The sequence below is a fragment of the Eutrigla gurnardus genome (assembly GCF_963514095.1).
Source record: "Eutrigla gurnardus genome assembly, chromosome: 21".
Taxonomy (NCBI): Eukaryota; Metazoa; Chordata; class Actinopteri; order Perciformes; family Triglidae; genus Eutrigla; species Eutrigla gurnardus.
In genome coordinates this window covers 5,872,007-5,898,404 of record NC_139932.1, presented here as the reverse complement: position 1 = coordinate 5,898,404, position 26,398 = coordinate 5,872,007, and the positions used below count along the sequence as shown (strand labels likewise).

Below are 26,398 nucleotides of genomic sequence, written 5' to 3'. Positions count from 1 at the left end.
TTGAAATGTTATGTTTTACATGTGCAACTAAGGCATTATCGCTTGCGAACCTTTGGTGAAATCTACAGACGCAAATAGACAACGTGTAGTGAATTCAAGATCGATTTGGGATGTTTTCTTTCCCGTCATCTGAAAGAAGACAATATATGGGAAAAAATGGACCAAAATATCAAAAATGTTCACTGCATTAAAAAAAAACTACATAGGCAAAATATGTTTCTTTACTTGGGCTCTGTCCCTTTATCTCATGCTCTTTAAGATCATTTGCTTGTTTTTTTCTCACACTAAAAGTGATGTCTCCCAGACCTCCACTCAGTGTTTATTTCCTTTTTAAGTTATTTCTTGCCTTCTTGGGACGACATGCAGAAAGGGCAGCTGGTCGGATTGGAACCCGGGACCGCTGCAGTGAGGACTTAGCCTTGGTCCATGGGGCTCCAACTCTACGAGTGTTTATTTTCTACAATGGCTCCACAATGACGAACCGGAGCTGAGAACCGAGACGTGAACACACTGAACCAGGTGTGACACAGAATCCCACATCTTGATGTTCTGAACCCAGTTCAATCCTCACCTATGAATTAGTTAATCGATGCAAACCTTGAGGTCCAACACCACTTTATTATGTTGGAAGTTGGACTGTGTGCAGTGGCCAGAAGGGAAGCCGGTCACATGCAGCCATTTTGGTTTGTTGGTGGTTGAAGCACAGGAGCGTAGCTAATTACATTTTGTTACATGTTGTTCATTTTGTGTGATCACCCTTTTGTGTGGAGATGTTCTCCCCATTTTCAGCGTGGGTTTTCTCCACGTCTCCCACAGTCCAAAGACGTGCACATTTGGATAGTTTGTAACTCTGAGTTGCCTGTAGCTCTGAATGTGAGCATCAATGGTTGTCTCTCTCTGTGTCAGGCCTGTGATAGACTGGCAACCTGTCCAGCATGTACCCTGCTGTCACTCTGCCTGGGATTGGCTGTTACCATGGTTACAGATGATGCAAAGATGGATGGATGCTGGTACTTTTGATGTAGCCTCTTGTTTGCGTTACCAGTGAAAATCCACTATTTGTGGTGCTTCATTGAGAGTGATTGCTCTCAGGGTTTAAAGAGAATATTGACACATATATATATGAAACAAATAAACATGTATTTTATTTTAAAATAAGACAATAAAAATAATTAAAATCATATATTTTTTAGAATGCTTATTTATTCGCGACACCAATCTCACCAACCACATCAAAATTCCTCAATTTACCGATTAAGTGCATGTTTATGTTAAACAAGTGGTTGCCGCAGTTGACATTTCTTATGTTGAATAGTGAGAAAAGGAATTTTCAGTGAAGTGGCTCCTTTAGTCTAGTCAGAACGAGTCTGCTCTGGGTCGTAATCAACTGAACGCTTGTCCAGCTGCTCTTGCTGAACTCCAAAACCGAACCCATGGTTGGCATTGTTCCCTTGATTAGTCCTGGTGGACGAAGAGAAGATTCAGCAGCAGAACATAATATTATAAGAAGAGAAGGAGTTGAAGTAGTAGTGTTTGTACTAGTATTATGAGTTGTATCACATTTACTTCCACAATTACATGAATGTTGCATTGAGTTTAGTACTTATTATTAATGATAGTAGTTTCTTAGTTGAAAAGGACAATAACAATGGTAGAAACAGAAGCACTTACCCAATGTTTGTGTTACCTTAATAGAGAAGAGAAGAACAAGATTACATTAACTCTTCATGTTTAATCACAGACAAACTGTTAAAATGTCCCAGTAACATTTTTGATGTAGAACAGAATAATCAGTATGAACACATGGTGGAGGGTTCTAGACATTCATTGTGCACAATCGTGTGTCGTAGGCAAGTCATGTTGCATACATGACGGGACATTCATTTAAGATTTACAATTAACTTTTTAAGGACAAGCACTTTAAGTTGTCGACAAGAAAAAAAAACATGTCTTATTATTCATACTAAAAACGGATACCCTGATGCATTTTCTCATAGACTTCTGTATAATCTCACTTCTTTCTGCAACCAGAGGAGTCGTCCCCTGCTGGTCGTTTGAGAGAATGTAAGTTTAGGGCACTCTGTGTTTGCTTTACTTTTCAGACCCAGATGTTACCTCCTGCTATAAACACACCTCTGCCTCCACTCTTAAACCCTTAGATTCAATTTATCACTCTGCCCTACCATTTAGTACTGGTGCCAGTTATTCCACTCATTGTGTCAACACTTTCTATATATTTATGAAGCCCTTGATGGCAACATGTCATCATGTATCAACTGTACCTCCATGGAAAAGGAACCCCTCTCCGGGTTCAGCCATCAGGACGACCATGGACAACACAAGAAAGAGCGCGATGCACTTCATCCTGAAAACAAGAACAAACATACGACAGTAGCCACAGTTAATGACTTGTGAGAAGAAAGTTGTTCATTTTTACTACTGTTATCATAGAGGTTTCAATGCCAGAATACATATCAATTTAACAGATGTCTAACAACTATCCTGATCATACTGTCAGTAAATGAGGAATACATATTTAGTTCTTACCTTTCTTTGAGTCGAAGTATACAGGAGTCTTTCAAAGAGAACTTGAGTGAGCAATGTGATCTCTGTGATGGTCCAGTACATCCATGTCTCTTTTTATAGCAATGGATGAACTCCTCTACTCATTGTTTACCCAGAATTTGGCAATCCAGGAAGGTAAACCAAACGCAGTCTCATTGCATGTTGCAATGTGGTGGCAAATGTCTGATCTGTGATCTTTCCAAAGAAACTGAAAAAGACTGCCTTCTGACTTTTTTTTCTAAGTTCATAACAGTTTTTCAGTGTTTTTTCCTTCTCCTGCTTGCATAGTTTTGTCTCTGTTCTTAATCAGAAGTTCAAAAGAATGAAAAATTGTAAAAGACTTGAGGCCGAAATACAGCATGAGGTGAAATGGACAGGTGGAGTTCTAAAAACTATGATTAGTTATTGTAGTTGGAGTTAGTTATTCTAGATCAACTCGCTATTATGACCGGTTCAGAAATATAGTTACGTTGCAGAAGAAGCTGAGAGAAACGGCTCATGGAGGCAGTTAAAGTACGTTAAAGCCATTTGTTCCCATATCGCTGCAACATAGTATTGTCTTCAATCTACCCAAATTCTCATCAATGGAACGGCACCCGTCTACCTTCAAACACTGTTCAAACCACACTCCCCGAGGTGAGCACTTCGCTCCTCTACTTCAGCTGGCCGGCTGGTACCACCATCGCTGAAATCAAACAAATGTCGCTCAGCAAAGTCCCTACTTTTTTCTGTTCTGGCGGAACAAACTCCCGACCGATATCAAGACAGCAGAGTCATTTGCCATCTTCCAAAAAAGACTCACCTGTTCAGACTTCACCTAGACTCTGCATAGCATGACCCACTAACACCCCAACCCCAAAAAATTAATAAATAAATAATATATATATAGCACTTCTATGTTTTTACCTATAGCACTTGATCATAGCACTGTTGTTCTTACGGTATGCTTGCTGAACAGCTACTACTTTACTCAGATGAGGATCTAACACTTGGTTCTATTTTTTAGCTCTTACTTTATCAGCAATGATATGTTGTGTTTTCTTTGTTTCTTTCTTTTGACAAATGTACTTATTGTAAGTCGCTTTGGACAAAGGTTTCTGCTAAATGATCTAAATATAAATGTAAATCCAAACACACAGGCATGATACAAATAACTTCAAAAAGGGGCAAAAGTCACACAATTCAATTCAATTGTATTAATAGTGTCATATCACAACAGAAGTCATCTCAAGACACTTAACACATTGAGCAGGATTAGAATATGCTCATGATTTTCAGAGTTAATATATTTTCAAAGTCCCAACATCACCCAGGGGCATTACAGCGACAGTGGCGAGAAAAAACTGCCTTAATAGGCTTTTAGGCAGAAATCTCGTGCAGCCCAGGCCCTTGGGTTCCAACTGCATTTGGTGTTTGTAGTATTATAGTAGTAGTTGCATTGTAGTGGTAGAATTAACAGAAGCAAAAGTATCAACAGTAGTATTCCATGGCAGCAGGCACAGCCACGCTGAGATGGATCCATCCCAACCAAGTCGCCGTAGACCAAAAAGCAGTATTTGTTGAGCAGTCACACAGCGGGCAGGTGGAGCTACAATTTAGTGTTTCCAACATCAAGCCAGTTAGCAGTCTGCATCGGTCAGGACCTCAGTGGACTCTGCTGGACCAGAAAGTACAGCCAGACTCTTGGGAACAACATGGGAGTAGTCGAGTTAGTAACAGTAGAGATGCAGATTTTAGTTAATTACTTTAATCAATAGTCAGCCACCTTTGCTCATTGTTTGCTCAGAATTTGGCAATCCAGGAAGGTAAACCAAACGCAGTCTCATTGCATGTTGCAATGTGGTGGCAAATGTCTGATCTGTCATCTTTCCAAAGAAACTGAAAAAGACTGCCTTCTGACTTTGTTTTTCAGATTTCATAAAATGTTTTCAGTGTTTTTTTCCTTCTCCTGCTTCCATAGTTTTGTCTCTGTTCTTAATCAGAAGTTCAAAAGAATGAAAAATTGTAAAAGACTTGAGGCCGAAATACAGCATGAGGTGAAATGGACAGGTGGCGTTCTAAAAACTATGATTAGTTATTGTAGCTGGAGTTAGTTATTCTAGATCAACTCGCTATTATGACCGGTTCAGAAATATAGTTACGTTGCAGAAGAAGCTGAGAGAAACGGCTCATGGAGGCAGTTAAAGTACGTTAAAGCCATTTGTTCCCATATCGCTGCAACATAGTATTGTCTTCAATCTACCCAAATTCTCATCAATGGAACGGCACCCATCTACCTTCAAACACTGTTCAAACCACACGCCCTGAGGTGGCACTTCGCTCCTCTACTTCAGCTGGCCGGCTGGTACCACCATCGCTGAAATCAAACAAATGTCGCTCAGCAAAGTCCCTACTTTTTTCTGTTCTGGCGGAACAAACTCCCGACCGATATCAAGACAGCAGAGTCATTTGCCATCTTCCAAAAAAGACTCACCTGTTCAGACTTCACCTCGACTCTGCATAGCATGACCCACTAACACCCCACCCCAAAAAATAAATAAATAAATAATATATATATAGCACTTCTATGTTTTTACCTATAGCACTTGATCATAGCACTGTTGTTCTTAAGGTATGCTTGCTGAACAGCTACTACTTTACTCAGATGAGGATCTAACACTTGTTTCTATTTTTTAGCTCTTACTTTATCGGCAATGGTATGTTGTGTTTTCTTTGTTTCTTTCTTTTGACAAATGTACTTATTGTAAGTCGCTTTGGACAAAGGTTTCTGCTAAATGATCTAAATATAAATGTAAATCCAAACACACAGGCATGATACAAATAACTTCAAAAAGGGGCAAAAGTCACACAATTCAATTCAATTGTATTTATAGTGTCATATCACAACAGAAGTCATCTCAAGACACTTAACACATTGAGCAGGATTAGAATATGCTCATGATTTTCAGAGTTAATATATTTTCAAAGTCCCAACATCACCCAGGGGCGTTACAGCGACAGTGGCGAGAAAAAACTGCCTTAATAGGCTTTTAGGCAGAAATCTCGTGCAGCCCAGGCCCTTGGGTTCCAACTGCATTTGGTGTTTGTAGTATTATAGTAGTAGTTGCATTGTAGTGGTAGAATTAACAGAAGCAAAAGTATCAACAGTAGTATTCCATGGCAGCAGGCACAGCCACGCTGAGATGGATCCATCCCAACCAAGTCGCCGTAGACCAAAAAGCAGTATTTGTTGAGCAGTCACACAGCGGGCAGGTGGAGCTACAATTTAGTGTTTCCAACATCAAGCCAGTTAGCAGTCTGCATCGGTCAGGACCTCAGCGGACTCTGCTGGACCAGAAAGTACAGCCAGACTCTTGGGAACAACATGGGAGTAGTCGAGTTAGTAACAGTAGAGATGCAGATTTTAGTTAATTACTTTAATCAATAGTCAGCCACCTTTGCTCATTGTTTGCTCAGAATTTGGCAATCCAGGAAGTTAATCAAACGCAGTATCATTGCATGTTGCAATGTGGTGGCAAATGTCTGATCTGTCATCTTTCCAAAGAAACTGAAAAAGACTGCCTTCTGACTTTGTTTTTCAAATTTCATAAATGTTTTTCAGTGTTTTTTTTTCCTTCTCCAGCTTCTGTAGTTTTGTCTTTGTTCTGAATCATTAGTTTAAAAGAATGAAAAACTGTAAAAGACTTGAGGCCGAAATACAGCATGAGGTGAGATGGACAGGTGGAGTTCTAAAAACTATGATTAGTGATTTTAGTTTGAGTTAGTTGTTGTAGATCAATTTGCTAATCTTACCGTTACAGGAATATAGTTAGCAGTTGCAGCAGAAGCTGAGATAAACATGGAGGCAGTTAAGGTAAAATGCCATTTGCTCCCATATTGCTGAAACTTGATTTCATAGTCCTTCTCAGAATCATAATTAAGTAAAATCCAAACACACAGTCATGATGCAAATACTTTTTGATTTAGTGTGACTCACTTTTTGAGGATATCATTGTGACTGATTTACTTGTTATTACTTTAAGATTATGTCACATTATTTTTCAGGAAAACACCATAATTGATTGATTGAATTGATTTTAAACACAGAACTGTTAATAATGTATTATATCATGGAAATACTCTACATTGTTATTCTTCTCTAAAGTTGGGATGGAAAAGATGTGCTGCCAAACTTGATGCTCTATTAGCATTATGGTGCTTCAGGAGGGAGCATAACTGCAATATGCCTATTTGAAAGAATTAATTATTAAAAAGAATGAACAATAATATAATAATTGCATTTGTATTAAATCATTCTTAGGGCTATTTGCTCCCATATCGCTGCAACTTAAATTTGTGGTCCATCCCAGAGTCATAATTTAGTCAAATCCAAACACACAGCCATGATACAATTATTTCGTATTTGGTGTCTCCCTTTATATCATTGTGACATGATGGATTATTGAAGGGGGCTACCCTGGCACAGGCCCATGGGTCCAAATTGTAAGGGGCTTCCTGGCCTTCACCTACAAAATGTGACTCAAAGAGGAACATACGGACCAGGAAGAGGATTGAAATGACCACAAGAAAACAACAACAAAGAGAAGAAAAACAACAATTAAAAAGGGGCAAAACTGCCAAAGTATAACTACAAACACAATTAAAAACTGAACAGCAGAAAGGGATTGCACCATCGACCAAAAAAAACTGCTCTAACGTCTATGATGCAGTTTTTTTCCTGCAATTTAAATGGCACATTTTCAGGTAGTTGTCTGCATAGGCTGGTTCAGGTTGGACATCTTCAGCACCAAACACTTAATTTCCTGCATTCTGGTGATTTGTTTGTGCATGAAAACACAAAATCCTCCGACACACTCAGAGGCTTCCCCCCCACATGTTTGTTTCCAACGAAGTGTCATGATGATGGTTTTCTTTTTTTGGTTTACAATCATCTGACACAAGTTCAGGTGTGGATACTTCTGTGAATGAAACCCCTTCATATTATTTCTGCAGTTTCCATTGGTTTTGGTAATGATAGAGGATTCAAAAAGAAAACTTGCTGTCAGCTTGCTAACAGCGTTGGGTTCCACGTACCAAAGTACACTCAGCATTTCTCAGGAAACTGGCGAGTTTGCTTGTAACCCTCTTTTTTTTAAATACATGAATACAAATTATAACTTGCATCATGGGATTTTAAGATAAAATTGTTTGCAAACTACCACTGTAGTATAATATAATAATGTAATCATGTGGAGATGTAAAGTAGTATACCTTATAATGATGATTGATACCTATAATTTAGAACTTGTGTGCCAAGTAGAGCAGCTTCTCCTTACTTCCTCTTACTCGGTTATGAAATTCAGTGGGTTTGAAGAAGAAGATGACTCACGATATTCAAGGCGACTTACAGTTCTTGTCTAGAGTCAATCGCGATCAAGACCAGATCATAATCATGGTGGCCACATTAACAATGGAAGGTGTTCAGTGCATAACCAGTTGAGAAAATGCTCGAGTGTGGGGACATCACAGATGATATGGGTGTGTGCAAATGCTTGAGGTCGAGAAAGAATTGCCTTTCACTCTGCAAGTGCTATGTTTTAAACACACTTGACAAGCAAAAGAAGATTGCAGGTCTGGTGGTGGTGGAGCAAACAGAGTGCTGTGCACTCCTGCTATTTAAGGAGGCACTGATTAGCCTCAGATGGGGCCTCCCAGAGCTCACCAGGGCCAAGATCATGAGTCACTTGCTTGCAGTTTTGATTCCAAAATAGTCCATTATCCGGGATCCTCCGTGAGCTCAGGCAATGGGATCAGCTGTGCCACTAGTCTGAGGTAAATTTGAGTTTTGATTTGTAACTATGCTGTTCATCTCGACCATCTGGTCCAGGGTATGTCTGGATGACCATTCTGATGGGCCAGAGGGAACAAGGAAGCTGAGGGTCCACAATCAACACAACCTTATCACTTTCAATGTTGGTTGTGTCAGTATAGCCCTTAGGGTGTATTTGCAGGTTGGGAAGATAATGGCGGATAAGCTCATCCAGAAATGATCTGTCAGGATTAGGCCCCGTGGCCACCGTTGTTTCCAATGAGGTCATCATTGTGGTACACCACCTGGTCTGTGCCAACATGGTTGGGATGGATCTATCTTAGGGTTACTATTGATAGTAATGCTTCTGTTAATACAACCATTACTGTTAATACTACTACTACTGCATGAGATGTCTGCCTAAAAGCCTATTTTTGCCCAAAGCCAGTTTTTTTCCCCACCACTGTCGCTGTAATGCTTTGTCCTGGGTGATGTTGGGACTTTGAAAATGTTTTAAGTCTGAAAATCATGAGCATATTCTAGTCCTGCTCAATGTTTTAAGTGTCCTGAGATAACGTCTGTTGTGATATGACACTATAAATAAAATTGAATTGAAGGTCTAATCCTCGCCACTTCTCTCTTATCCTTGATGGATGTATTCAAGACAACCGCTTGATTTGCGATGCACCAGTCATGGAGTTTCACCTGCAGCCAAGTTGAGAGGTCTTGTACTGTGTAGCCTTGTTCCACTCCACTTATGATGCCTCTGTGCAAACAATGTTCGACAAATGAATCATGATAGTTGGCAGGCAGTTTATAAATCAATCCATCCACACGTGACCCACACTTAATTTCGGGGAATAGACTAGAGAATTCCTCAAAGCGTCAACATCTCCAGTCTTAACTGCAGGGGCATTGAGGATGCTGCTTATCTCAATCTGAATGAGCTGACAAGCTGTCCATACTTAGCCTCCAGTGCTCTCATTGCTAAATAATATCGCAGTTGATCATACAAGTAAGCTCTAGCTAGCTTATGGGCACTTGGGTGCTTGAGATGGTCTGTAAGCAGCTGGTATTTGTATTGCTCTGAAAGATGTGTCTGGTTATCAAGTAGATTATTAAAATCCATTGTTACGGCCCCAAAGTAAACAAAAGCACAGACTCCAACAACAAAAGGCCAGTAACATATAAAAGGGACGCCAACTCAGCACAGTCAATTATAAAGTTTTTATATAATAAAGAAAAGGGCAGGAGTTCCTGTCCAAACTGAAAAAAAAAAAAAAAGAGAGAAGAGACCCCAGACCAGCCAGCCATGGCCGTCGCATCCGGGGAATCCTCCCGGCTAAAGCTGCCTAAACAAAACAACTAAACCAAGTAGGATGAAAACAAAGAAACGAAAACAGGGCCACCAGGAACTCAAACCCAAATTAAAACAACAAAGCCCAACGCTCTAACAGGCCGGGGAACTGAACCTAAAACTCAACTCTTCAAAAGGGAAAAACAGCAACAGACTGCGTGGCCAGCGCCAGTCTCCCTTCTCCGGCACCACACCTGTAATGAGAGAGAGCGCGAGCCACCCTGCTGCTGCCTCCTTTTACCTGCTCAGGTGATTACCCACACCTGAGCTCCGGAAGACAAAGGAGGGCGGAGACAGAGGACACACACACACACACACACACACACACACACACACACACAGAGACTTGGCCACACGTAACAGCCATCTTCAATAACAGGATGTCACTTTCCTTTCCAGACTCAGTAAGGCAAACGTGGCATAGGTGTGCCATATGTAGATGCAATCAAAAGCTCTGTTAAGTTAGAATGGGCCGTTGGTTGTTGAGGAAGTGTTTGCTGGTGGTATGGTGCCTGAATGGGCTTGTGCCACATTAATTGATACAGGGGGATTGTGATTTTGGGTGATGATCCGGTGAGGGGGAGAAGTCACCCTGCTGTCCGGCTGGGTGAATGATGGACTGTTGGCTTCATATGGAACTGGATTGGCACCGGCTGTGTTAGATTGATAGTACGATGTCCCTAAAGATGACTGTAATGGTTGAGGTAGGAAGTGAGTTGACTGAGGAAAGGATGAGGGTAATTAATCCACAATGTGATTCTGCGGCAGTGCAGAATACGGTACCTGAGCAACAGGCCGTGCTGAAGTTAACACTTGGGGTGGAGGTTGCGTGGATACAGACTCATCTCTCATTTCGTGCATATCTGGGTAAATTTTACTTGCAGACTGCACATCATTCCCAGTTGATGGGAGAAGCTGGCTTCCCATAGAAGGGCATCCTTCAGCACCCTGCATGTAAGATGAAGGGAAAAGGGAGCATGGTTGGAAAACTGGTTCATCACTCTCTCCTCCCTGCTCAGTATCTGTTTTTCCATCGCATAGGAAGGAGGATATGATCTTTGCTTCCTCGTATTCCCTTTCCACCTGCCTTATCTTTCTAGCCCTGGACAGTTTATTGGTTAAGGCCTCTTGGGACTGAGCTGCCTAACAAGCCTGGTCATCTAACGCCCTGTAGTACTTCTCAGCTTTTTCTTCCTTCTGCAGCTGTTTACAGAGCTCCTCAAGTTCCATGCCTTTGAGTTTCTCCACAAGCATGGCTGTTTGGACAGGGTCCAAAACCTCTTTGGGGGACTGACTGTAACCTCTGCTCTGCATAGAGGAGGAGAGGAGAAGCTAGGTCTAGAACTCCTCGCCTCTGAGCTGTCTCTCCCGGCCTGGGAGTGGGCAGACTGCTCTGTGTCTTCATGCTGCCACCCTATGGGATTAGTTATAAAGTACTTTAGGTAGGTAGGGGCTTGTCCTTCCTCTCCCATGGCCTAATGGTAATGTCTTAGGTCTGGCCCCTACATCTGACTGTGAAGCAGACATGGCTCCAAGTTGTGGATGTAGGCCAGTAGACACATGTTCACTAGGTCCATAAGAGCAGGCATGGTTAACGTTGTCCTCATTCATATCCGTGTCGAATTGTCACCAACTCCGGCTCGAAGGACCATTCTTCAGTGCATAACCAGTTAAGTAAATGCTAGAGTGTGTGGACATCACAGAAGGTATGGGTGTGTGGAAATTATTGAGGTCAAGAAAGGAGTTTCCAAAGAGCCACTTTATTCTTTGCCTTTCACTCTGCAAGTGCTGAGTTTTAAACTCACTTGACAAGCAAAAGGAGATCACAGGTCTGGTGAGTGGTGGTGCAAACAGAGTGCTGTGCTCTCCTGCTACTTCAGGAGGCACTGATTAGCCTCAGATAGGGCTCACCTGTGCCTGATTGCACCTTGATGCTCCTCCCAGAGCTCACCAGGGCCATGGTCATGAGACACATTAAACAGGTGTCCCAAACATGAACTCTTGTTTATTCGTGTCAACCCTGTCAACCATTCTTTACATTGTGTTTGGTATTTTATATGTAGTATCACCTCCATAATAGAAATTTGATTTCAGATACAGAACTGTTGATAAAGTATTATATTATGGAAATACGCCATTCCTCTCAAAAGTTGGGGTGGAAAAAGACGCGGTGGCACCCATACAGAATTATTTGATGCTGTTTCCAGTTTCATGTTGGTGGTTATATGGATAGTCTGTATAGTGCTGATCTCACTGTGCACTGGCAAGAAGGAATCCTGTCACATTCTCATATTCAGACATTTTGGTTTGTTGATGTGGCCTTGCTACTCACTACCAATGCAGTTAGCTACTAAGATGACTTTAACACTTAGCTGTAAAGTTGACCTTGAATTATGAAGCTAACTTAGCATCTTCACACCAGAATCCAGATGGATCCAGATCGCGGAAGGCGTGTCAGGTTCCACCTGTTACCTACCTATAGTCATAGTTCCTGACATGTCACCTTAGAAATCCACATGAAATGAAGAGTATTTGGTGGGTTTGGTCTATGTTGGATCATATATTAATCTTCCTGATTGTCAGAACGCTACTTCCTTAATGTATGATAATGTGAAAGAAGTAATGGTCCACTTAATCCTCTCAGCTAAGTGTGAGACCTGGAGGCCTGTGGCAGCATGTCTAGTACTGTTTGATGATGAGGTGCTGGGTGCATCCACATGTGAGTGTGTGGTGTATTTCATACAAATGGGGCAATGACAATACAATGTCCCCACAGTATCAGTGTAAACAGCTTGATTATTATCTTATCAGTTCCTTCTGCTCGGTTTCCTCAGTTCTGCTGATCTTGTCATGTCTTGAGAAATCATGTTTTCAGTTATCCTTTTGTTTCACCTGACTTGTCTTGTCTTTTAGGTCTCCGCCCTCCCTGGTGTGTCATCCCTGATCCCTGATTACCTGCCTCCCTCAATATGTTTCACCTGTGTCTAATTGTGTTTCCCCTCCCCTTTTCCCTCTGTATTTAGTCTCTGTGTTTGTTTGTCGCCAGTTTGTCTTGTCTTGTACAGCGTCCCAGCATTTCCTAGTCCTAGTAGTTTCTCGTGATTACCTGTTTACCGACCTTTAGCCTGTTTTTTGACCTTTGATTTTGCATTACGATTTTGTACCTTCGCCTGTACCTTTTTCGCCTGTTTAAAATACACTTTTTGAACCACCGCCTTGTCTCGGAGTCTGCATTTAGAATCCTTCTGTGTGCCCGCCTGATAGTACGAACTGGCCACAAATGGATTCAGCGGACTCAGACCCTGTTCACTCCACCATCCAGACACAGGGACAGAGACTGCACAGGCAAGAGGAGGCCCTGTGTGTAGTGATGGGCAAAGGGAAGCTTCGAAACAGTTCGAAGCGATGTTTCAGTATGTGTTGAAGCCTTGAAACAAATATGAAACCTGACTCTACAGTGGCATCTCGTGGCCACTTCTGTGAACTACATGCTCGCGCCAAAGAAAACTCCTAATTATGTGCCACTATGAAATGAGCCAGTCTTAGGTTTCCTTAATTTAAGTAGAATACAGGTTGAATTAAAGAAACATTGTTAAAAATAAATAAATGACACATTGTTATATGCAATACAATAATCAAAGATTTTTATTCAAAAATAATATTTGTTCAGCTCTTTTTGAGCTGAGTCTGTTTCTTTTTTTTTTGGATAACACTTCCCCTGCTTTTGAAAAAATCCTTTCACAGGGTACACTTGTTGCAGGGACACTTAAATTTCTTAGTCAGTTGGTACAAATTAAGGAAGACAGCATGTCGCTCTTGCCAGTATTTCAAAGGATCTGCCCGTCTTGGAATAGCCGTTTCGAAACATAGAGGCGTTCCTTCAATCACTGAACTACAGTCACGTGACATGCGCATTTCAGAACCGCTTTTCGGCACATCGTTTCGAAACGTTTCGATCCGGGACTTCAGAGAAGCGCCGACACGCCCGTTTCGGAAGTCACATCACTACCTGTGCGCTCTACGCCAGGAGCTCCAGGCCACGAACGCCCAGCACGAGCAGGTGCTGGCTAAGTTTGGTGAGCAACTCACCTTTTTGACGACTCACGTTCAACTGATGTCTCACGATGCCTCTCCAGGAGCCACGGGTGGAATTCCTGCGCCGGTTTCAGCCTCCTCACCGCTCTCGCCTCCGGTTGTGGGATCCTCGATGGTTCCGGTATCACCACAGACCCCCATTCAGCTCTCCCGACCAGAGAGATTCTCCGGGGACTCGGGGGACTGTCGGCCATTCCTCACCCAGTGTGAGCTTCACTTTGAACTTCAGCCTATGTCCTTTCCTTCTGAACGAGCTCGAGTAGCCTATGTTATTTCCCATCTGTCCGGGAGAGCGGAGGCATGGGCTACAGCGGAGTGGAGCAGGAGATCTCCGGTATGTGACACCCTACAACTCTTTACAAACGCTTTAACCAAGACTTTTCAACAGATCGCGCCGGGCCGGGAGGCTGCCCGTGCGTTGGTAAACTTGAAGCAGGAGAAAAGGAGTGTTGCTGATTTTGCGATTGAGTTCCGTACCATCGCCGCTGATAGCGGATGGAACCAGACGGCATTGTATGATGCCTTTCTGCACGGACTGTCTGCATCCCTGAAGGACCAGCTCGCCCCCTTGGACCTGCCCTCCGATCTGGACTCTCTCATTGCCATGGCCATCAGGATTGATAAACGCCTCACCGAGAGAGAGAGGAGGAGAAGCGCCGGCTCAGTCCGTTCCAGGCAACCCACCCAGAACGGGTCTCCGGGTTTTCTCATCGTCCTCCGGTTCAAGAGACGACCTCGGCCGTTCCTAGAGTGCTCCCTGCTGACTCAGTGGAGCCGATGCAACTTGGACGCACGCATCTGTCTGCAGAGGAGCGACAGCGACGCCTGCTGGAGGGCCGGTGTTTTTACTGCGGACAATTGGGCCATCTTCGTGCTTCCTGTCCTGCCAAAAGGTCCGCCTCATCTACTAGGGAAGTATTGATGAGTCAGGTCAACCTGCCCGAGATCCCTTCTCGTCCATCCACCATAGTAACGATTTCTTCTGCTTGTTTTACAGGGTCTCAGGCGGTGCTGGTGGACTCGGGAGCAGATGCTAATTTTATGGACCGAGGGCTGGCTGAAAGACTCGAATTGGATTTTTCCCCTCTGCCCAAGCCTTTGCAGGCCACAGCATTGAAAGGCCGTATGCTATGTCAAGTCACTCACATCACTCAGCCAGTCCAGGTAACATTCCCAGACCACCACCCTGAGACCCTGCCTTTTTTTTTGTTTTGCTCACCGCAGTACCCCCTAGTGTTAGGTCTCCCTTGGCTCCTAAAGCATAATCCTGTTTTTAATTGGCGATTGGGCCAGGTTCTTAAGTGGGGAGAGGACTGTGCCAAGAACTGTTTTTGTCAAGATGATTCTGTTCTCCTTGGGGAGTTCTCTGCCATTCCCTCTAACATTGATTCCGACTACCCCAATCTCTCTAGAGTTCCCCAGTGCTACCTAGATCTCAAAGAGGTTTTCAACAAGTCTCGTGCCACTTCTCTTCCCCCACACAGACCATACGATTGTGCCATAGATCTCCTGCCAGGCACCTTCCCACCTAAGGGAGGCCTTTACTCCCTTTCTGCACCTGAAAGACAGGCCATGAACGATTACATCGAGTCTTCTCTGAAAGCAGGCATCATCAGACCTTCATCCTCTCCTGCTGGTGCTGGGTTCTTCTTTGTGGGGAAGAGGGACGGCACTCTTCGGCCCTGCATTGACTTCCGAGGTATTAATGAGATCACTGTCAAGAACCGATACCCACTCCCATTGATATCCTCTGCATTCGAACTATTACAAGGCGCCAAAGTGTTCACCAAGCTTGATCTACGTAATGCCTATCATCTGGTGCGCATTAAGCCAGGGGATGAATGGAAGACTGCATTTAATACCCCCAGTGGACATTATGAGTATTTAGTCATGCCTTTTGGTTTAACTAACGCTCCTGCTGTCTTCCAGGCCCTGGTGAACGATGTGCTCCGAGACATGTTGAATAAATTTGTTTTCGTATATCTAGATGACATCTTAATCTTCTCTCCAGATGAGGCCACCCACCAGATACATGTTCGTCAGGTTCTGCGTCAGCTTCTCCAACACCAACTCTTCGTCAAAGCTGAGAAATGTCAGTTTCATGTGCCAACAGTGTCATTTCTAGGTTTCATCGTGTCTGAGGGAAGGATTCAAATGGATCCGGAGAAGGTCAAGGCTGTCGCAGAATGGCCCATACCTGAGAACAGCAAGCAGGTGCAACGTTTCCTGGGATTCGCAAACTTCTACAGGAAGTTTGTACGGAACTTCAGCACTGTGGCTGCCCCGTTGCATGAGTTGACTTCTCCCAAGAACAGGTTTATCTGGTCATCTCGGTCTAACCAGGCCTTTAACAAGTTGAGACTGGCCTTCACCACGGCTCCAGTCCTTGTGCTCCCAGATCCCCGCCGACAGTTTGTTGTGGAGGTGGACGCCTCTAACATCGGGGTGGGGGCCATCCTGTCCCAGAGGTCAGTGAGAGACAATAAACTTCACCCGTGTGCTTTTCTTTCCCGCAAGCTGTCTAGCTCAGAACAGAATTACGACGTGGGGGATCGTGAGCTGCTGGCCATGAAGGCGGCCCTGGAAGAGTGGAGACATTGGTTGGAGGGGGCGGAGCAACCGTTTCTGGTATGGACTGACCACAAGAATCTGGAGTACATCCGCAGAGCCAAGAGACTCAACCCGAGACAGGCAAGGTGGAATTTATTTTTCACCCGGTTTAACTTTGTTGTGACTTTTCTCCCAGGTTCTAAGAATGTTAAACCTGATTCCTTATCTCGGCTTCATGACCCTGACAATTCACCTAAGTCTCCTGAACCCATTCTGCCTAATACCTGTGTTATGGGTGGGATTTCTTGGGAGATCGAGGACCGTGTCCTACAGGCCCTGGAGGGAGTAGAAGTTCCTGAGAATTGTCCCACGGGACGGCTGTTTGTACCTGACTGCCTGCGTTCACAGGTAATTCATTGGAGTCATTCCTCCCAACTGTCTTGTCACCCGGGGGTCAAGAGGACTTTGTCCCGGGTTAAGCTGAGGTTCTGGTGGCCGGAGATGGAGACTGCAGTGGCAGAGTACGTGGCAGCCTGCCCGGTTTGTGCCAGGTGCAAGACGTCCAGACAGGCTCCGGCAGGACAACTTCTCCCTCTACCCATTCCTTCACGCCCTTGGTCTGAGATCTCGTTGGACTTTGTGACTGGGCTGCCTTTGTCTGAAGGTAACACCACAATACTCACTGTAGTGGATCGATTTTCTAAAATGGTGCGCTTCGTCCCTCTTCCCAAGATCCCCACTGCGAAGGAGACGGCTGTGGTGATCTTAAACAACGTGTTCCGCGTACATGGGTTCCCCAGGGATGTGGTGTCAGACCGGGGTCCCCAGTTCATTTCACGATTTTGGAAGGAGTTCTGCTCTTTGGTGGGAGCCAAGGTCAGTCTCACATCTGGATACCACCCACAATCAAACGGTCAGACGGAACGGCTGAACCAGGAGCTAGAGACTGGTCTCAGAATACTCTCCTCGCAGAACCCCTCCTCATGGTCTCGACAGATATTATGGGTTGAGTGCGCACACAACACTCTACCTTGTGCCTCTACTGGCTTATCCCCTTTTGAGTGTGTTTTTGGCTTTAAACCTCCTCTATTTCCTGCCTCTGAGGGTGAGATCTGTGTGCCTTCTGCTGCCGCCCTAGTCCGGAGGTGCCGGCGTACCTGGCTTAACGCTCGTCAGACTCTGCTAAAAACATCCAGCAGTTACAAGAAGGCTGCCGACCGCTGTAGGACCCCAGCTCCCACCTACCGTTGCGGCCAGAAAGTATGGCTATCCACCCGGAACTTTGCCATTCGAGGTATTCCCCGTAAGTTGACACCCCGCTTTGTGGGGCCCTTTCCAGTGTCAAAGATCATTAACCCTGTGGCTGTGAGGTTACGTCTCCCCAGATCGATGCGCGTCCACCCCACCTTCCATGTCAGCAAAATCAAGCCTGTCAAGGAGAGTTCCCTGGTTCCCCCGTCCAAACCCCCTCCACCCCCTCAATTCATCGATGGAGGTCCAGTGTACTCTGTCAGGAAACTGTTGGCTGTCCGTCGCAGAGGACGTGGCCGGCAGTATTTGGTAGAATGGGAGGGGTACGGTCCTGAGGAGAGGTCCTGGGTGTCGTCAGGCAATATCCTGGATCCCGAACTCATCAAACAATTTCATGACTCTCATCCTGAGGAACCTGGGCCGTCAGAAGCCGGCCATTAGAGGGGGGGGGGGGTACTGTCATGTCTTGAGAAATCATGTTTTCAGTTATCCTTTTGTTTCACCTGACTTGTCTTGTCTTTTAGGTCTCCGCCCTCCCTGGTGTGTCATCCCTGTTCCCTGATTACCTGCCTCCCTCAATATGTTTCACCTGTGTCTAATTGTGTTTCCCCTCCCCTTTTCCCTCTGTATTTAGTCTCTGTGCTCCCTTTGTTTGTCGCCAGTTCGTCTTGTCTTGTACAGCGTCCCAGCATTTCCTAGTCCTAGTAGTTTCTCGTGATTACCTGTTTACCGACCTTTAGCCTGTTTTTTGACCTTTGATTTTGCACTACGATTTTGTACCTTCGCCTGTACCTTTTTCGCCTGTTTAAAATACACTTTTTGAACCACCGCCTTGTCTCGGAGTCTGCATTTAGAATCCTTCTGTGTGCCCGCCTGATAGATCTGACTGTGCAGTGGCAAGAAGGGAAGCCGGTCACATGCAGTCATTTTGATTTGTTTGTGGTTGAAGCACATGCGTAGCTAGTTACATGTTGTTCCACATGTTGATAATGTTGCGTGATAACACTTTTGTAGGGGCTTATGGACAATATTAATATTCATATTAATATATATTAATATTAGTGTTAATAAACACAAATATACATCATAATCATATAGTGGGTTTGTAAGCATGTCTTCATTGCGTTGAGCATCCTTTATGTATGCCAGTATGTGGCATGAAACGTTGGTGTTTACCAAACATTCCTGCCTCATACTTTTTTTAAGAGTTGAAAGGAACTTTAATTCGACACCCACAAATGCAAACCTATCAAAGTAGCCCAAACAAGTTTGGTAACTTCACATATAAACATTTGACCTGTGTTGTACGGCAGGTTATTGAGCATACGGATATAACCTCTGACCACGGGATGGCAGCAACAATAGAGTTAATTTCAGTGTTTTGGTAACTTCTCCGTCAGTCATTGTATGAAAACGGGAAGTTTGCCATATGTTTAGTATTTCACATTGATTATTACTGATATATTTCAAACAGAGGTCTTCAACGTTTTTTAGGCCACGGACCCCTAGACTTATAGTGACACGGTGGACGGACCTTACTTTAGTTAGTAGTCATGTTAATGTGTAGTTTTGGACATGGTTTCCATTTTTAGCGGAGAAAACAAGTTCCATCCATCCATCTATTGTCTACCGCTTATCCTGTATTCAGGGTCGCGTGGGGCTGGAGCCGATCCCAGCTATCATTGGGCGAAGGCAGGGTTCACCTGGACAGGTCGCCAGTCTATCACAGGGCCGACATGTAAAGACAGACAACCATTCACGCTTACACTCACACCTACGGGAAATTTAACCTATCCCCATTCTGCACGAAAACAAGTTTCTGTTCCTAATTTATTTCCAAAACAGTGTTTTGGGGAAGGATTGCAGTCATTGATATGAATGTGAGATTTCTTACAGCTCCATTCAAATTGGCGGGGCTGTACCAGGAAATCTGACCTGAGCTGGCCATTAATTTAGTATGTGTAAATATGTAGTAGGAGTAAGTGTCATAAACGCAACCCATGTTATTTGTACGCCATTGAGTGAGAGTGGGTCGATTGATTTGTACCATGTCTGGGTCTGATTTCCCCCTCGCTTCCTTACTGCTCAGCTTTCACATTAGTAACACCATCTATGCCCAATATATATATATTCAAGAGATACATTTTGTGGGAAGACAATAAATTGAACATGAAGCTGTATGGCTTCCTAGGACTGCAAAGTTTTAGCCCACATTGTCTTATGAATTGGTCAAACTGGTTAATCAGACTGGTTCTAGTCACTACAGTGAAGAAAAGCGTATCACAACATCCTAAGACCAAGCATTGAAGTGAACTTTTGCATTACATCAACTGTTGGTTATATTTTTCTCAACAATACCAACAAATCCTCTTCTTTGTTTTTCAAAAGTGAAAAACGTGGCGTTCCAAGGCTGTTTCAGGAGCCTCGCCATCAACAACAATACAACCGTGAGGGAAAAAGACTGAAAGTTTTCAAAGCGAATGAGAAGAGTTGCCACTGATATTCAAAGAAAAATATTGATATGAAACACCCTCGCTGTTTTTAATTTAATCTCGGAGACACAAACAACCGTTGACTTCCAAGTTTCGAGTCAAAACTTTTGATGAAATTATTCGTTGTGAACCCGTTTAGTGACTCTGCGTCTGCGAGACATGTTTTAATTCAGTCAGGTATTTGCCGTTGCCATGGATATCTCTTTATAAATACATCCTCGGCTGTGAAGTTGACAAGTGCCTCGTCCTCACAGCCTCTCTAATTTCTCTCCCTGTTAAATATCACTAGTCCTGCCGCCGCTTAAATGCAACCCTGTTTTTTTTGTTTTTTTTAGCCGAGTGACATTTAAAAGAAACACAAGACCTTTTGCGGTGCGGTGCTCGGTGGAAAATGAAACCTCCTGAAATCTCCTGCATGGAGAGCCGGAGCTCTGCTTTAATTATAGGAGAGTGAAAGTAAAAACTCATATTCATGTCAGTGGAGGTGGAGAAGATTAATTTGTGCAGTCTAAAAATGGATGAAGCATTTAACTTGTAAGGGAGGAATGCATGTATCATTCTCACTCGTTCCTGTAATATGGACGAGATTGTTGGCGGTGGTGAATGCCAGGTCATCTCACTCTCTACTTTGCTGTGTGTGTGTGTGTGTGTGTGTGTGTTCCCGTCTGCATCTCTATCTCAGTGTGTGGGCACATGAGCCGTAAAGCTGCTGCACGGCCTCATCGATTTCATGCCCTCTTCTCACATCTATTCACATCTCCTCTTCGACTCACCTCCCTCCTCCTCTTTTTTTTGGTCTGTTGCCCATGGCGATGGTTCACCTCGGTAACCGGCAGCTGAGCAGGGAGTGGGAGACGGCCCGGTGAGAAGAGGACCCTCCCGTGAGCGATGTGTAAGGCGGTCATGTGACGGGTGGGCCTTTAGCGATCGGCGCCAGGGTCGGGGTCTGGGGTCGATGCTGAGGGGCTTGTTCGCTGCGGGCCTGAAGAAGCGGAGGGAGTATGTTAAACATGCTATCGATCCAGGCGCTCCTCGGTGGCCGGAAACCACGGATGAAGAGCGCACAATGAAAAAGCTTGTAGCACATCAACTCTCACATCACATGGACGGATGGAATAAGAGCTTTAAATAAAAAGCCAGGGTTTTTTCTCAAAAGCACCTTTCGGGGGTTTTATGTCTCTCTGCCAGATGTGTGGAAGTAGGCCAGTGCGTCCTGGTGGGAGGGTGGGTTATTTTCAGCCGGGTTATTGTACCAGAGGAAGCCTTCAGATGATGTTGGCGGGAGGGAAGCCACGGTGGTACAATGTTCCCACCGGTTAATAAACTTGTGTCTAGGGACAGGAGGAGATAGGGTATATAAAAAAAAAAAACACTCACAATATGTTATCCATTATCGGGATAATCAAGACCAAGACCCAAAAAGAGCCTGATAATAGAAATGCAGGATACATTTGTAAAATGCATGAAATTTGTTTTCTTGAATGTCTTATCTGTGATATGATAAAAATACTTGTTTCTGAACAAAACAAAGTGTTTCCAGTATGTTTTGTGCCATTTCAGAGTTTGAAGCACATGTTGATGAGTATTTGGATAATCTCTTACATCTTTTCAAGAAAAGGTATTGGTTGACGACGCTCAATATATGTAGAGATGCTTATTGTTGTAGCTGAGGGTTGTTAGTCGCACCTGTGCTCATAAAGGAAATAAAAGAATCACATTAAGCTTGAACCAAGATGACAAACTCTTACTTGCTCACGCATAGCCTTGCTCCATCCATTCTTACCTTTCACAATAAAAGCCCTACAGTGCAGAATTTTGCTAAGAGGCAACACAACAAATCAGCTTCCACCTTGAACAAAATTATGCTTTTGCTTTCCCAAAATTCTCACCATCGCCCTATTGGTCGACCTTCCATCCCCTTGTCACAATAGTGAAATCAGACACTTTAAGTTTATAAGCGTAGCACTGCCCCTAGTCAATTATTTTAACTTAAACGTATCCGTGAGTGCTTAGGAAGGTACCCTTAAATAAAATGTATTATTATTATTATGATTATTATTAGGAGTCGACTAATCAGAGAGCAGATTTGAAGTCTTGCTTTTTTGGGACTCATCTAATTGTGGTTTTTTTTAGACAAAATAGTATGAGTGAGTGTCCTCACAGCTGGAATTATATTTAATAGCCGCGACTTCACTGCCACACCCATCAGTGATGTCACAACGCACCGCCGCACCCTGGAGTACACTTCTACATCACTGCAGCCAGGCGAGAAGTTAAACCTTAAAGGGAAACACTGAGAGTAATGTGAATTTCAAACATATTGCCAAAGCCACGGCATCCATGGCAACGTACGCCATCGTAGCCGGCTGCACCTTTGTCTGTTTCCGAGTCTGCGAGCGTGCGCCTCCTTTTGTGTGCATGTGCGCGTTGGTGCACGCGTGTTGCCAGCGGCTGCACGGGGCTCAGTGCTTACTCGGTAATTCCCTGGTCCCAGGCTGTGTATTAGCAGCTGATCCAGCCGACTGGGCCAAGCATCCACATTCAGTGGGTTTGGGATCTGCAGCTCAGAGCAGGATGCTGCCCAGGCTCTCTGATGCCTCCCTAAGCTCTCCAGCACAGAGCAATTTACTGGCACCGGATTGGCACAATCCGTGTGTGTGTGTGTGTGTGTGTGTCCTAAGTGTTTGTGCTCATTTCAGTTTACTCCTGCTTTTTGTCATCCTTTTCCAGCCTCTCTGCTACCTCGGTCCTCGGCCCGTCATGGCGTGGCCGGCTCGGCGTGGCGGTGCAGTGCCCCTCGCTCTCTTTTCATGCCAAGCCGAGCTGACAGTGACACTAACAACCAGAAACATCCGGATTTCTCAGCCTGAGCTGCTTTTCTCTCTCTCGTCTGTCCCCCCCCTACTGTTCTCATTCTTGGTCTGTTTTCTGTCAACTTCTCGGTCCATCGTTCATTTTGAGACGCCTGGGATGGCCGTGACATCGGCTGTCGTGACTGCTGCATAAAGATATCTCATTTTGCATCTTTGCCACTTGGTAATTTGCTAACAGGGCCCACTGGACTGTTGGATGATGTACTCTGCTCTGTCATTTGTTGTGAGTTTTTCCCGTCGGTGTCCATCCATGTCTGTGTGTGGTTAAAGCAGCCAGTCAGTCAGGCTGCCAGCCGGTCCGCTTCTCTGAAATGCAGCTAAATTGGCTCATTTGTGTAAACACTGGGTCCAGGGCTGTCTCTACCAACCTCGGCCTCGAAACAAGTCTACGGGGGAGCTTTGGAAGGCGAGACTACAGGCATTGTTAGAAACTAACAAAACCAACAGAAGCATTGTTTGTCAGACATATTGTTCTGAGGATAATGATGCATTTGACAGCATTTCCTGATTGTGTCGTAGCATTGTTAGATGATGAGGTGAGCTGCAAGTCAGCTGTAGGCGGGGTAGAAAACTCCACTTAAATTTGATCACGGCCTGCAGTGTGTCATTTTCATACATTACATAAGACATGTGTATGAATATGATTCTGTATGTTGTAAATTATGTTTCAGTGCCACAGGAACTCATTTTGTTATGCATTAAAGAAACTATATTACAATTATACCCAACAGTCCGACCAGCCTGTGGGAACACTTTCTCTCTTTATTCTAGGTCTGTTACTTTACCCATAATGCAGCAGGTGGGTGTGTCACATCTAAATGCCCACAGGCTGAGTGAGCGGTGTGTCAGATGCCAAGAAGCGCTGACCAAGCTGTGTTATTTGATGCCCGGCAGTGAGCACAGGTTGAATAATTATAAGTGTAGGAATCACCGGAGGCCCATAATACCGTATTATCCCAATACTTAGTCACGAATCAATTTTATTGTGATTTTAAAGATTTTGGGATACACTGAGTATTTTATTATCATTTTCATCAAATTACACAGTTTGTCATCATCGTTTTTACCAATAAGATTTGGTTTTCACTTGGTTCAACACAGCCCCATCTAGTGGAATGCAAAAGCAATTGTTGAAAAAAGGTTTGATTTATATTTTTAATTCATGTTTATATGTTAAAAGATTGATACTTTCAATATATACATTAAATACATGCAAAATATGTTGATACTGTGAGTGTGTGCACAGTGAAATGTTTTAAAAAATTTTATATACAGATACAGTCATTCTTTTGGGAATTTTTATTTGTTTTTTAAAGGGATGTATGGTGGAAGTCTTTTCTAGTTTGTTTTTAAGACAAAAATAATTTATTATACAATAATTTCTTTTTAGGCCATATGGCCCAGCCCTAGCATGATGAGACACCTAGCCAACGGAGGCAGGACCCACAAAGTGAGGGGGGTGTTGCTTCTTGGTCTCTCAGACTAAAAATGAAAACTGTTTGAAATGTGGGTCCCAAAAAGTGCATCAGCCTTGGTTGTTGACACGCTTAGAATCGTCCCGACATGTAACGTCCCATTGTGTGGAAAGATGGAGTCATTGTGAAGCCGGCTCAAGTTCGATGACAGATCGTTTCTTTTAGCCAGCTGGTTGGGCTTAAAATAGACAGCAGGACTGAAATCCAGTCAAATTGGGAGAGTTTAGTGAAATTGGTGGATCTCACCCTAGTTTTAATCCACTGGTCTTTATTTTTAGCTCTTCAAAATAGAAAACTGAGTGCATTTGGCAGTATTTCTCGAATTTAAAAATTATGTTAATGCCAGTGGTCGATGATTTGAAAATAAGATGAATACAGCAAACAAGAAATCTATAGTTTCTTGCACATCTGAGTTCTTTCATCTTTTATCCTGTATGCACAGCATCTATCCTCAGTGGAGTTTTTCTTTTATAGCTCCAAGATTAATTTCAGTGCACAAGCCAGTATCATCTGAGCATTATCTCATGAAACCAAAACAGGGGAGGAAATGCTGCTGTATTGTGTTTGAGCTGGTGATTTTAAATGGTTTTCCAATCCAAATGTTTGGTGAGCAAGTCACTGTAAATGGGAAACACAACACACCGACACACTGTAAAACCGTTGTAGAGATGCAGTGATCAATCAGCTGCCAATCATATCATATCGGTCTCATATTTTCAATTTCTACTCTTATAAATTCATTTGTGAAGGACAATGTTTGAAGGACATTTTTTATCTGCAAAATAAAATGCTGTTATAGACAGAATTATGTTCATCTTTCAAACACCAGTTTTAATAACATATTTTATGTTGCTATGCTATGAAGACAGAGAAGAGCTGGACAAAAGCAAAGCCTTGAAATTAGGGCTGTTGGAATGAATTTCGGGAATCGAATACAATTCAAATAGTAAAAATGTACTATTCGAATGCTGAAATTAGTGTTCAATTATTTAATTTTTTTTAGGCAGATCTCTTCCCCCTCGCCTTGGCCTACCCGCACAAACACATGCTTTTGACGCATGAAGTCTGATGAACAATACATTTTTCTGAATCACGGTCTCACTATCAGAAATCGCCGACAGCGGCGCATCACGGAGATAACACGGAGATAACCGCCGGCAGCACTCAGTGAGATGAAACAAAGAAACGGACGGAGCTCTAGAAGCGATGGCATCATGATAAAGATGCGTTCATGCTGCTTCCTGCTAGCTAGATCGACCCGTGGCTCTATCGAGACCAACAGCCGGATGTATGTGAGTAAATGAAAGTAGAGCTGCAGATGGTGAGACGAGAGGGCATAGACATGGCAACGGTGACACAGCGTCACCAGGAGAACGACAATGTGGTTGTTTTACTTTCTTAATTATTACTTAAATCAAATCTGGACCTTGTGAATCAGAATCGAATCGATTGGGGGAAATCAGTGGCGATACCCAGCCCTAGTTCTGGCAGTCCAGGAATAATAAGATACTCTGCTGTTTAAAAACAAAATGTCAAATGCAGAATCTGATCCAGGAATTTATTCTGTTACATGACAAAAGGAGTATGGCAATAGGCTAATAATGGCCGACATTTTCCAGTTTTGACATTATTGGTGCTGATCAAGGTCTAAAAATAATATAATAATAACTGTCTGTTGTGTAGCAGCAATTTTGCAGCAGCTTAACATTTTGTTGGTTATTTGCTGTTGAACTTGAACAACAGATAATGTTTGACTTCAACAGTTAAATTACAACAAAACATTTTTTGAATGGAGATGTTTTTCTTTGTTTCCCTGGCATACAAGGAGGTATAATACACCATTAAAATCAAAATAAACATAAAACAAAGTATCATCTATCTTTGTTTCAAATATTTAAAATATTTGTATCGCCCAGAATTTCTCTGTCGTTCATCCCTAAAAGTAGAGCCTG

The 26,398-nt window shown here is 43.5% G+C and overlaps 1 long non-coding RNA gene across 1 annotated transcript; it reads right to left on the bottom strand.

Annotated features, from left to right (window-relative positions):
• Window positions 1–1,119: 1,119 nt before the first annotated feature.
• LOC311032020 lies at window positions 1,120–2,670 on the bottom strand. Its single transcript, XR_014599135.1, has 4 exons — window positions 2,548–2,670; window positions 2,283–2,365; window positions 1,672–1,687; window positions 1,120–1,461 (listed from the first exon to the last, which is right to left on the bottom strand). It is a non-coding gene; the product is annotated as an uncharacterized lncRNA (long non-coding RNA).
• Between the last annotated feature and the right edge of the window lie 23,728 nt (window positions 2,671–26,398).